Source organism: Arachis hypogaea, chromosome 4 (genome assembly GCF_003086295.3).
Source record: "Arachis hypogaea cultivar Tifrunner chromosome 4, arahy.Tifrunner.gnm2.J5K5, whole genome shotgun sequence".
NCBI lineage: Eukaryota > Viridiplantae > Streptophyta > Magnoliopsida > Fabales > Fabaceae > Arachis > Arachis hypogaea.
This window is the reverse complement of record NC_092039.1, coordinates 84,164,444-84,174,503: the sequence shown is the minus strand read 5'-3', so window position 1 is coordinate 84,174,503 and position 10,060 is coordinate 84,164,444. Positions and strand designations below refer to the sequence as shown.

General features: G+C 37.3%; 1 non-coding gene across 1 annotated transcript; it reads right to left on the bottom strand.

The window, feature by feature from the left end:
* Positions 1 to 1,693: 1,693 nt before the first annotated feature.
* On the bottom strand, positions 1,694 to 1,797 carry LOC112799556 (small nucleolar RNA R71). Its single transcript, XR_003201129.1, has one exon. It is a non-coding gene; the product is annotated as a small nucleolar RNA R71 (small nucleolar RNA).
* Between the last annotated feature and the right edge of the window lie 8,263 nt (positions 1,798 to 10,060).

The following is a 10,060-nucleotide window of genomic DNA, read 5'->3' as shown; positions in this document are numbered from 1 at the left end:
TCTTGTTTTGTGTCTTTTGTTGTTTTTCATGTGCATTTTTGCATTCATATTTTTCATGCATTAAAGATTTCTAAGTTTGGTGTCTTGCATGTTTTCTTTGCATCAAAAATTTTTCAAAAATATGTTCTTGATGTTCATCATGATCTTCAAAGTGTTCTTGGTGTTCATCTTGACATTCATAGCATTCTTGCATGCATTTATTGTTTTGATCTAAAAAATTTCATGCATTGAGTATTTTTGTTGTTTTTCTTTTTCATAATTAAAAAATTCAAAAATCAAAAAAATATCTTTTCCTTATTTTCCTCCAAATTTTCGAAATTTTGGGTTGACTTGGTCAAAAATTTTTAAAATTAGTTGTTTCTTACAAGTCAAGTCAAAATTTCAATTTTAAAAATCTTATCTTTTCAAAATCTTTTTCAAAAATCATATCTTTTTCATTTTTTTTTAAATTTCGAAAATTTCAAAAATCTTTTTCAAAATCTTTTTCTTATCTTTTTATCAAATTTTCGAAAATTAGCTAACAATTAATGTGATTGGTTCAAAAATTTGAAGTTTGTTACTTTCTTGTTAAGAAAGGTTCAATCTTTAAATTCTAGAATCTTATCTTGTAGTTTCTTGTTAGTTAAGTAATTTTTAAAAAAAAAATTAATCTTTTTCAAAATATCTTTTTCAAATATATCTTTTTATCTTTTATCTTATCTTTTTCAAAAATTTTATCTTTTTCAAATTTTGATTTCAAAATATCTTATCTAACCTCTTATCTTCTTATCTTTTTTTAAAATTTGATTTCAAATCTTTTTCAATCAACCAACTAACTTTTTGTTTGCTTCTTATCTTTTTCAAAACCACCTAACTACTTTTCCCTCTCTAATTTTCGAAAATTCTCCCTCTTTTTTTAAAAATTCTTTTTGTTTTAAATTTTAATTTTAATTATATTTTATCTCTAATTTTCGAAAATCACTAACTCTTTTTCAAAAATTATTTTTCGAAATTTCTCTTCCCTTTTCTTATTCTATTTAATTAATTAATTACTAACAATTCTTCTTCATCCTTCTTCATTCTTCTACCCCCTTCTTCTTCTACTAACACAAAGGAATCTCTATACTGTGACATAGAGGATTCCTCTTTCTTTTCTTGTTCTCTTCTCTTTCATATGAGCAGGAACAGGGAAAAAGGCACTCTTGTTGAAGTTGATCCAGAACCTGAAAGGACTCTGAAGAGAAAATTAAGAGAAGCTAAATTACAACAATCCAGAAACAACCTTTCAGAAATTTTCAAACAGGAGAAGGACATGGCAGCCGCAAATAATAATGATAATAATGCAAGGAGAATGCTTGGTGACTTCACAAAGCCAACATCCAAGTTTGATGGAAGAAGCATCTCCATTCCTGCCATTGGAGCCAATAACTTTGAGCTTAAGCCTCAACTAGTTGCATTAATGCAACAAAACTGCAAGTTTTATGGACTCCCATCTGAAGATCCTTATCAGTTTTTAACTGAGTTCTTGCAGATCTGTGAGACTGTAAAGACGAATGGAGTTGATCCTGAAGTCTACAGACTCATGCTTTTCCCTTTTGCTGTAAGAGACAGAGCTAGAATATGGTTGGATTCACAACCTAAGGATAGCCTGGACTCCTGGGATAAGCTGGTCACTGCCTTCTTGGATAAATTCTTTCCTCCTCAAAAGCTGAGCAAGCTGAGAGTGGATGTTCAAACCTTCAAACAAAAAGATGGTGAATCCCTCTATGAAGCTTGGGAAAGATACAAGCAGTTGACCAAAAGATGTCCATCTGACATGTTTTCAGAATGGACCCTATTAGATATATTCTATTATGGTCTCTCTGAATTTTCGAAAATGTCACTGGACCACTCTGCAGGTGGATCTATTCACTTGAAGAAAACGCCTGAAGAGGCTCAAGAACTCATTGACATGGTTGCAAACAACCAGTTCATGTACACCTCTGAAAGGAATTCTGTGAATAATGGGATACCTCAGAAGAAAGGAATTCTTGAAATTGATGCTCTGAATGTCATATTGGCTCAGAACAAAATGTTGACTCAACAGGTCAACATAATCTCTCAAAATCTGAATGGATTGCAACATGCAGCCAACAGTACTAGAGAGGCAGCTTCTGAAGAAGCTTATTGATGAGCGGATAATTTATACGCTTTTTGGCATTATTTTCATATAGTTTTTAGTAAGTTTAAGCTACTTTTAGGGATGTTTTCATTACTTTTTATGTTAAATTCACATTTCTGGACTTTACTATGAGTTTGTGTGTTTTTCTGTGATTTCAGGTAAATTCTGACTGAAATTGAGGGATTTGAGCTAAACTCTGAAGAAGGCTGACAAAAGGAATGCTGATGCTGTTGGATTCTGACCTCCCTGCACTCGAAATGGATTTTCTGGAGCTACAGAACTCCAATTGGCGCGCTCTCAACGGCGTTGGAAAGTAGACATCCAGAGCTTTCCAGCAATATATAATAGTCCATACTTTATTCGAAGAATGACGACGTAACTTGGCGTTGAACGCCAAGTACACGCTGCTGTCTGAAGTTAAACGCCAGAATAACGTCATGATCCAGAGTTGAACGCCCAAAACACGTCATAACCTGGAGTTTGACGCCAAGAAATGCCTTAGCTCGTGGAATGATCAAGCTCAGCCCAAGCATACACCAAGTGGGCCCCGGAAGTGGATTTATGCATCAATTACTTACTCATGTAAACCCTAGTAGCTAGTCTAGTATATATAGGACATTTATCTATTGTATTAGGCATCCTGGATTGTATTTTGAATCCTGTGATCACGTTAGAGAGGGCTGGCCATTCGGCCATGCCTGAACTCTTTGCTTATGTATTTTCAACGGTGGAGCTTCTGCACACCATAGATTAAGGGTGTGGAGCTCTGCTGTACCTCAAGTATTAATGAAATTCTATCTTCTTTTATTCAAATCTCTTTTATTCTTATTCCAAGATATTCATTCGTACCCAAGAACATGATGAATGTGATGAGTCAGATTACCCTCATTATCATTCTCACTTATGAATGTACGTGATTGACAACCACTTCCGTTCTACATGCAACAGAGCTTGAATGCGTATCTCTTAGATTCCTCAACAGAATCTTCGTGGTATAAGCTAGATAGATGGCGGCATTTACGAGGATCCGGAAAGTCTCACCTTGTCTGTGGTATTCCGAGTAGGATCCTGGGAATCCGGAAAGTTCAACCTTGTCCGTGGTGTTCCGAGTAGGATTCCGGTAATGAGTGACCGTGACGTGCTTCAAACTTTAACCTGCTGGGCGTTGGTGACAGACGCAAAAGAGGGATTCTATTCCAGTAGGAGCGGGAACCAACCGGTGATTAGCCGTACTGTGACAGAGTGCGTTAGCATAGTTTTCACTGCGAGGATGGGATGTAGCCATCAGCCATGGGTGATGCCTCCAGACTGGTTAGCTGTGCGAGTGACAGCCGCACAGGATATTTCCCCGTGAGGAATGAAAGTAGCCACAGTTGATGGTGAACCCCTATACAAAGCTTGCCATGGAAAGGAGTAAGAAGGACTGAGTAGAAGGAGTAGGAGAGCAGGCGTCCAAGAGCTCTATAGCATCTCCATCCGCTTATCTGAAATTCCCACCAATGAATCTGCATAAGTGTTTTATCCCTTTTATTATTTCTTCTTTTTATTAGTAATTATTCGAAAACCCATAAACCATTTTTAATCTGCCTAACTGAGATTTGCAAGGTGACCATAGCTTGCTTCATACCAACAATCTCTGTGGATTCGACCCTTACTCACGTAAGGTTTATTACTTGGACGACCCAGTACACTTGCTGGTTAGTTGAACGAGATTGTGAAGGAAATAAACAATGTCATCAGAGTATACAAAAAGAATAGTGATCACAATTTCGTCCACCAAGTTTTTGGCGCCGTTGCCGGGGATTGTTCGAGTATGGACAACTGACGGTTCATCTTGTTGCTCAGATTAGGTAATTTTCTTTTCAAAAATCTTTTTCGAAAATTTTTCTTTTATTTTTCGTTTTTCCAAACTTTATTTTCGAAAAAAAAATTTATAAAAATACAAAAAAATTAGAAAATCATAAAAATCAAAAATATTTTGTGTTTCTTGTTTGAGTATTGTGTTAATTTTTAAGTTTGGTGTCAATTGCATGCTTTTAAAATTTTTCTTGCATTGTTTTCGAAAATCCCATGCATTTATAGTGTTCTTCATGATCTTCAAGTTGTTCTTGACAAGTCTTCTTGTTTGATCTTGATGATTTCTTGTTTTGTGTCTTTTCTTGTTTTTCATGTGCATTTTTGCATTCATATTTTTCATGCATTAAAGATTTCTAAGTTTGGTGTCTTGCATGTTTTCTTTGCATCAAAAATTTTTCAAAATAATGTTCTTGATGTTCATCATGATCTTCAAAGTGTTCTTGGTGTTCATCTTGACATTCATAGCATTCTTGCATTCATTCATTGTTTTGATCTAAAAATTTCATGCATTGAGTAGTTTTGTTGTTTTTCTCTTCCATAATTCAAAATTCAAAAATAAAAAAAAAATATCTTTCCTTATTTTCCTCCAAATTTTCGAAATTTTGGGTTGACTTGGTCAAAATTTTTTAAAATTAGTTGTTTCTTACAAGTCAAGTCAAAATTTCAATTTTAAAAATCTTATCTTTTCAAAATCTTTTTCAAAAATCATATCTTTTTCATTTTTATTTAATTTTCGAAAATTTCAAAATTATTTTTCAAAATATTTTCAAAAACCTTTTTCTTATCTTTATATCAAATTTTCGAAAATTAGCTAACAATTAATGTGATTGGTTCAAAAATTTGAAGTTTGTTACTTTCTTGTTAAGAAAGGCTCAATCTTTAAATTCTAGAATCTTATCTTGTAGTTTCTTGTTAGTTAAGTATTTTTAAAAATTAAATCTTTTTCAAAATATCTTTTTCTTAAAAATCTTTTTATCTTTTTATCTTATCTTTTTCAAAAACTTTATCTTTTTCAAAATTTGATTTCAAAATATCTTATCTAACTTCTTATCTTCTTATCTTTTTCAAAATTTGATTTCAACTCTTTTTCAATCAACTAACTAACTTTTTGTTTGTTTCTTATCTTTTTCAAAACCACCTAACTACTTTTCCCTCTCTAATTTTCGAAAATTCTCCCTCTCTTTTTCAAAAATTCTTTTTATTTTAAACTTTAATTTTAATTATATTTTGTTTTTAATTACTAACTTCTTTTTCAAAATTTTTTTCGAAATTTCTCCTCTCTCTTTTCTTCTTCTATTTATTTATTTAATTACTAACACTTCTCTTCACCTCTCTTCATTCATATCCTAACATCTCATCTCACATCTCTGCCATCCTCACAGTTGTGTTTCTTTTCCATTCTTCATTCTTCTACCTCTTTCTTCTTCTACTAACATAAGGGAATCTCTATACTGTGACATAGAGGATTCCTTTTTCTTCTTTTGTTTTCTTCTCTTTCTTATGAGCAGGAACAAGGATAAAGGCACTCTTGTTGAAGCTGATCCAGAACCTGAAAGGACTCTGAAGAGAAAATTAAGAGAAGCTAAATTACAACAATCCAGAAACAACCTTTCAGAAATTTTCGAACAAGAGAAAGACATGGCAGCCGAAAATAATAATAATAATAATGCAAGGAGAATGCTTGGTGACTTCACAAAGCCAACGTCCAAGTTTGATGGAAGAAGCATCTCCATTCCTGCCATTGGAGCCAATAACTTTGAGCTTAAGCCTCAACTAGTTGCATTAATGCAACAAAACTGCAAGTTTTATGGACTTCCATCTGAAGATCCTTATCAGTTTTTAACTGAATTCTTGCAAGTCTGTGATACTGTAAAGACGAATGGAGTTAATCCTGAAGTCTACAGACTCATGCTTTTCCCTTTTGCTGTAAGAGACAGAGCCAGAACATGGTTGGATTCACAACCTAAGGACAGCCTGAACTCTTGGGATAAGCTGGTTACTGCCTTCTTAGATAAGTTCTTTCCTCCTCAAAAGCTGAGCAAGCTGAGAGTGGATGTTCAAACCTTCAAGCAAAAAGATGGTGAATCCCTCTATGAAGCTTGGGAAAGATACAAGCAGTTAACCAAGAGATGTCCATCTGACATGTTTTCTGAATGGACCTTATTAGATATATTCTATTATGGTCTCTCTGAATTTTCAAAAATGTCATTGGACCATTCTGCAGGTGGATCTATTCACCTGAAGAAAACGCCTGAAGAGGCACAAGAACTCATTGACATGGTTGCAAACAACCAGTTCATGTATACCTCTGAGAGGAATTCCGTGAATAATGGGGTACCTCAAAAGAAAGGAGTTCTTGAAATTGATGCTCTGAATGCCATATTGGCTCAGAACAAAATGTTGACTCAACAGGTCAACATAATCTCTCAAAATCTGAATGGGTTGCAACATGCATCCAGCATTACTAGAGAGGCAGCTTCTGAAGAAGCTTATGATCCTGAGAACCCTGCCATGGCAGAGGTTAATTACTTAGGTGAACCTTATGGAAACACCTATAACCCATCATGGAGGAATCACCCAAATTTCTCCTGGAAGGATCAACAAAAACCTCAACAAGGTTTTAACAATGGTGGACGCAATAGGCTGAATAATAGTAAGCCATATCCATCATCTTCTCAGCAACAGACAGAGAATGCTGAACCAAATAATTCTAATTTAGCTAATATAGTCTCTGATCTGTCAAAGGCCACTTTCAGTTTCATGAATGAAACCAGATCCTCCATTAGAAATTTGGAGGCACAGGTGGGCCAGCTGAGTAAGAAGGTTATTGAAACTCCTCCCAGTATTCTCCCAAGCAATACAGAAGAAAATCCAAAAGGAGAGTGCAAGGCCATTGATTTAATCAGAGTGGCCGAATGCACTAGGGAGGAGGAGGACAAAAATCCTAGTGAGGAAGACCTCCTGGGACGTCCCTCAAGCAAGAAGGAGTTTCCTATTAAGGATCCTGAGGAATCTGAGGCTCATTTAGAGACCATAGAGATTCCATTAAATCTCCTTCTGCCATTCATGAGCTCTGAAGAATATTCATCCTCTGAAGAGGATGAAGATGTGACTGGTGAGCAAGTTGCTCAATATCTAGGAGCTATCATGAAGCTGAATGCCAAGCTATTTGGTAATGAGACTTGGGAAAGTGAACCTCCCTTGCTCATTAGTGATTTAGATACTTGGATTCAGGAAACTCTACCTCAAAAGAAACAAGATCCTGGCAAGTTCTTAATACCTTGCACCATTGGCACCATGAGCTTTGAGAAAGCTCTATGTGATCTAGGGTCAGGGATAAATCTTATGCCACTCTCTGTAATGGAGAAGCTGGGGATCATTGAGGTACAACCTGCCTTGTTCTCATTACAATTGGCAGATAAGTCAATAAGACAAGCTTATGGGACAGTAGAGGACGTGTTAGTAAAGGTTGAAGGCCTTTACATCCCTGCTGATTTCATAATCCTAGACACTAGGAAGGAAGATGATAAATCCATCATCCTAGGAAGACCTTTCCTAGCCACAGCAGAAGCTGTGATAGATGTCAACAGAGGTGAGTTAGTCCTTCAATTGAATGGGGACTACCTTGTGTTTAAGGCACATGGCCATCCCTCTGTGACAGAAGAGAGTAAGCATGAAGAGCTTCTCTCAGTTCAGAGTCAAGAAGAGCCCACACAGTCAAACTTTAAGTTTGGTGTTGTGAGGCCACAACCAAACTCTAAATTTGGTGTTAAGACCCCATATCCAAACTCTAAGTTTGGTGTTGGGATTATACAACATTGACCTGATCACCTTTTAGCTCCATGAGGGCCACTGTCAAGCTATTGACATTAAAGAAGCGCTTGTTGGGAGGCAACCCAATTTTATTTATCTAATTTTATTTTATTTTGTTTCTTTGTTATTTTTGTGCTTAATTAGGTACATGATCATAAGGAGTCAAGAAAAAAATCAAAAAAATTAAAAACAGAGTCAAAAACAGAAGAAAAAAATTTTTCACCCTGGAGGACGCACGGGCCGGCGTTCAACGCCCAGAAGATGCATCTGGCCGGCGTTCAACGCCAGAACAGAGCATCTTTCTGGCGCTGAACGCCCAAAACAAGCAACATCCTGGCGTTTAACGCCAGGATGCGCACACAGAGGACAATCTGGCGCTGAACGCCAGAAACAAGCTTGAAACTGGCGTTCAACGCCAGAAACAAGCATCACATGGGCGTTTAACGCCCAGAACATGCACCAATGGGCGTTTGAACGCCAGAATGGTGCATGAAGGCAATTTACACGCCTATAGGGTGAAGGAATGGTATTTCTTTTCACCTCAGGATCTGTGGACCCCACAGGATTCCCATCTCAGGATCTGTGGACCCCACAGGATCCCCACCTACCTCTTCTTTTAATCCTATTCACACTCTCCTAATCTAAATCTCAATTTCAATGTCACCCTTCCCAAAAACCTTCACCAATCACATCAATTCCTCTTCCCCATAAACCCCACCTACCTCCATTACATTCAAATTCAATTCCCCACCCTTTCCCACCCAAAATGGCCGAAACCTACCCTCCCCCCTCCCTATAAATACCTCTCCTTTCTTCCTCATTTTCACACAACACAAACCCTTTCTTCTCTAAATAGCCGAACCCCTCTTCTCCCTCTCTACTCAAATTCTCTTCTTCTTCTTCTACTCTTCTTTTCTTTTTTGCTCGGGACGAGCAAATTTTAAGTTTGGTGTGGTAAAAAGCCTAGCTTTTTATTTTTCATTCACCATCAATGGCACCCAAGACCGGAGTTTCCTCAAGAAAAGGAAAAGGGAAGGTAAAAGCTTCCACTTTCGAATCATGGGAAAAGGAGAGATTCATCTCCAAGAGCCACCAAGACCACTTCTATGATGTTGTGGCAAGAAAGAAGGTGATCCCCGAGGTCCCCTTCAAGCTCAAAAAGAATGAGTATCCGGAAATCCGACATGAGATCCAAAGAAGAGGGTGGGAAGTCATAACCAACCCCATGCAACAAGTCGGAATATTGATGGTTCAAGAGTTCTATGCTAATGCATGGATCACTAGGAACCATGATCAAAGTATGAACCCGAATCCAAAGAACTATCTCACAATGGTTCGGGGGAAATACTTAGATTTCAGTCCGGAAAATGTGAGGTTGGCGTTTCATCTACCCATGATGCAAGGTGATGAACGCCCCTACACAAGGAGGGTCAACTTCAACCAAAGGTTGTACCAAGTCCTAACGGACATTTGTGTGGAAGGCGCCCAATGGAGAGTAGACTCCAAAGGCAAACCGGTCCAACTAAGAAGACTGGACCTCAAGCCTGTAGCTAGAGGATGGTTGGAATTCATCCAAAGATCCATCATCCCTACAAGCAACCGATCTGAAGTTACTGTGGATCGGGCCATCATGATTCATAGCATCATGATTGGAGAGGAAGTAGAGGTTCATGAAGTCATAGCCAATGAACTCTACAAAATAGCTGACAAGCCTTCATACATGGCACGGCTAGCCTTCCCCCACCTCATATGCCATCTATGTTATTCAGCTGGAGTTATCATAGAAGGAGATGTCTCCATTGAAGAAGACAAGCCCATCACCAAGAAGAGGATGGAGCAAACAAGGGAAGTTCCTCACGGCCCCCAAGGAGAACATGAGGAAGTTCATCAACAAATGCCTCATGGAATGCACTTTCCTCCCAACAACTATTGGGAGCAACTCAGTACCTCCTTAGAAGACTTGAGCCAAAACGTGGAACAACTAAGGGTGGAACACCATGAACACGCCCTCACTCTTCAAGAAATAAGAGAAGATCAAAGAGCCATGAGGGAGGAGCAACAAAGGCAAGGAAGGGACATAGAAGAATTGAAGAACATCATTGGTCCTTCAAGAAGAAGACGCCACTAAGAGGTTGATTCATTCCTTGTTCTTTATTTTCTTTTTGTTTTCTGTTTTTAAGTATTATGTTTGTCTATGTTTTTGTGTTTCTACTTCATGATCATTAGTGTGTAAACCATGCCTTAAAGCTA